A 3,268-nucleotide genomic window follows, 5' to 3' on the forward strand; every position below is an offset into this window, starting at 1 on the left:
CTAGGTGTAGGTTCTTTATTTCGGGGAAAAAAATGGAAAGGGTTCTTTAGCTGAAGTGGAACTCCGGCAACAACATACGTTTTAATCCTGTAATAGTATAGTGGCATAACCAGAAAAATATATGATGATATTGCTGTCTTGAGAAAACAAGACCATTACATATGGTGAGTAGAACGGCTAAAAATCTTACTCTCTAAAACTCTGAGTATGTATCTCTTGAATTATTTAACTAGAACCTGCAAGGGGTGGAGCATTATGCTGTTGTCTAAAATTTATGCATGTCTAGGAAATGATGTCTGTATCTTGTGAGCACCAGGGATATTCTTACATTAACCTAAATTTTTGTATGCAGGGTAGAGGGAAGCCTGCCTTACTTCCTCCCTCAAATGTTCAAGCCTGAATGGAACCTCTCTGGCACTGGCATTTCATGCAGTATCAGCTCAGCTTGAAACAATGAAAGTAGCATATCTGATCACAAGCAGTTGATCCCCAGACATGTTTATTGATGGCACTATGAAAGAAAACAGCATACTGACATACAATACAAAGAAACTTGGCAGACTTTATAGTGGCAATTCAGTTTTGGCATTTATATTGGTAAAAACAGATTACAAGGCTTAGTGTAGCTCAAACCTTATTTAAGCTTGCAAAATGTCTGATATGATCAGTTGGCATTCCACTGAGAGCAACACCTCTATCTCTAGGAATTCCTCTTAAGCAGTTTACATTCATGTAGTGTCTGTGCTTTGCTTTAAGTGTGTTATGTAATCTAATCATTTTTATTTTTTCTGATTGACCCCATTCAAAAGATTCTACTGAGTCACCATGCCCATCGGCGTAGTTAAAAAAAGTTTAAATGAACAGTGACACTTAGTGGCTAGAAATATTCATTACAGTGCTCTTCTGTAAGAATCTCCATTAACACGTCCCATGGTAATAAAGTAAATGATACCAAAATTTAGTCTTCTTGGCAAAGTAATATACAGTATTTGAAGTGTGTTGGTTTTGCAGCAGCTGTCATTCCATACCAATTCATTTAGTTAAAAAGCAAACAGGTGGCTCACACATATTGTTTTTACTACATAAATTTTTAAATTTTCTTCAGTCCTACTGAAATAAATGGGGCATTTTTGCTGTTGATTTCAGTTCACTAGAAAAAATATATGACAATACAGTGGAGATATTATTAATAGCACTGTTCAAAGTGTATGCTTTCTTCTAAGCAGATATCTATTGACCCAAAATATGGACAAGTAACTTAAGTGAGACAAGTAAGTTACACGTATACTTGTGAGACTGAAACAAAACAAAACAAACAAACACAAGATTAATGTGTCCTAATTAATTCCTTTGTTTTGGTACTATGGCACACAAAAAGTAAAATTATAGTGAGGTTTTAAAAATATTTACTCCAAGATCAAGACTTTATTCCTTTAAGGTTTAGGTTAAGTTTTCCCTCAATGTTATTGCATTTATGGATTTATTTTTGACCTTTAAGGAAGGCTTTGTGACAATAATTAGTGTTTTACTTTCTTGCAAAATGAAAGCATGTTATCTTGCCTGAGGTTAATGTGTTTTTAAGTCTCTTGAGGTGATGCAGTTGGAAAGCAATTTAGAATATTGTCTTCTGCCAGCTTCACATACAACAGAGAGATGAGTGGAAAATATCTGATTAGTGGGTGTGACAAAATATGGCAAGACAGTTATGGAAATATATGTAAACCATGTTGTTTGACTTACATATTGGATTTTTAAGAACCAAAACAAATACAATGAAAAACATTTTTGACAACTTAATTAGAGAGTGGGAAGAGGGAGGTGATACAGTAGTCTTTTACAAGTGTAGCAGGAAGTCTCTTTTAAGTAAATTCAGTGTGTAAAAAGCTGACTTTACAAAATAGATAAGTTACAGTGTGATTATGAGGTTTATAGAAGCATTTACCAAAGCCTGGAAGTAAACCATGTATCACTTAAAACATCCAAAACAATTATTTAGTTTAGATACTTTCGCAGTTGAGTGAATTGAGTAATTCAATAGCTTAATTCTCCACTCACTGGTTACATTGAACTCTCACTCCTCCTTCTCTCAAATCCCTTCCCATTTGAATCCCCTCTCCGTGGTCAGTAGTGGATGATGCCTGTGCTCTCAGGGTAATATGGATTTACTCTTAACCCTTCATGTACTGTACTGTAATTGCCTCTACTTGTCATCTCTCACAGATGACAACCTCCTTGAGGATTGAGGTTGTATATCTTATTCTCTGTCTAGCATGTAGCACAGTGCCTGGCATATAATAGGTGCTCATTAAATATTTAATGTTTGTAAGTGCCAGAATGTTGGAATAGAGCTAGTGGGATGAGGCAAAGTGAAATTCCTTTCTAGTCCCTTAGGGACAAGGGGAACCCCCTACTTGTGGGGCTTTAATTTGTGCTTGCCCGGGTGGGATACATTTCCAGACTATTGATGTTTCTTTTTGCTATTGATAGCTTTGAGATATGGGTTTGGAGATCAGCCATCCTGTATAAAAGAAGCCATTCTGTTCCAGAGAGTGTGTAGTTAGAATTCAGCTTCAGATGGTATTCAGCTTCAGATGGTATACAGATTCTTAAATAATAATGCATATAAAGGAGGCTGTCTCTTCGTTTGGGAATGTGTAAAACAAAGTACTATGATAAAAAGAATGTTGTAAATCCTTTTGTAGTTCATGAACATGATGATTGGGTGTTCACACGCATGTGTGAAATGTGCCACCCTCAACCTTATTATGAGGTCGGCACATTACCCGTCTGACATGAAAGAAAGGAAAAACAAAGAAAAGTGTTGTATTGAGAAGTGGGACATTAGGCCTTGTTTCACTACTAACTCTGTATTTAACCTTGACCTTATCATGTATCTCTTTTGTCTTAAATTTCTTCTTTTAATTATTTTTGTTTTAAATATTTATTTTAAATTTTTAATAAATTTAGAGGGTTCAAGTGCAGATTTCTTACATGCATATATTGCATAGTGGTGAAGTCTGGGTTTTTAGTGTCCCCATCACCCAGATAGTGAACATTCTACCCAATAGGTAATTTTTCAGCTCTCATCCCCTCTCCCGGCCTCCCACCTTTTGTAGTCTGCAATGCCTATTATTTTACTCCTTATGTCCATGTGTCCCCATTGTTTCACTCTCACTTGTAAGTGAGAACATGTGGTATTTGACTTTCTGTTTTTGAGTTATTTCAGTTAGGATTCTGGCCTCTAGTCACATCCATGTTACCAAAAAAG

The 3,268-nt window shown here is 35.8% G+C and overlaps 1 non-coding gene across 1 annotated transcript; it reads left to right on the top strand.

Annotated features, from left to right (window-relative positions):
* The first annotated feature begins 2,690 nt into the window (after window positions 1-2,690).
* Window positions 2,691-2,793, top strand: LOC119625537 (small nucleolar RNA U13). The gene has a single exon (XR_005241729.1). It is a non-coding gene; the product is annotated as a small nucleolar RNA U13 (small nucleolar RNA).
* The last annotated feature ends 475 nt before the right edge of the window (window positions 2,794-3,268 follow it).

The sequence above is a fragment of the Chlorocebus sabaeus genome, chromosome 10, assembly GCF_047675955.1.
Source record: "Chlorocebus sabaeus isolate Y175 chromosome 10, mChlSab1.0.hap1, whole genome shotgun sequence".
NCBI classification, from domain to species: Eukaryota; Metazoa; Chordata; class Mammalia; order Primates; family Cercopithecidae; genus Chlorocebus; species Chlorocebus sabaeus.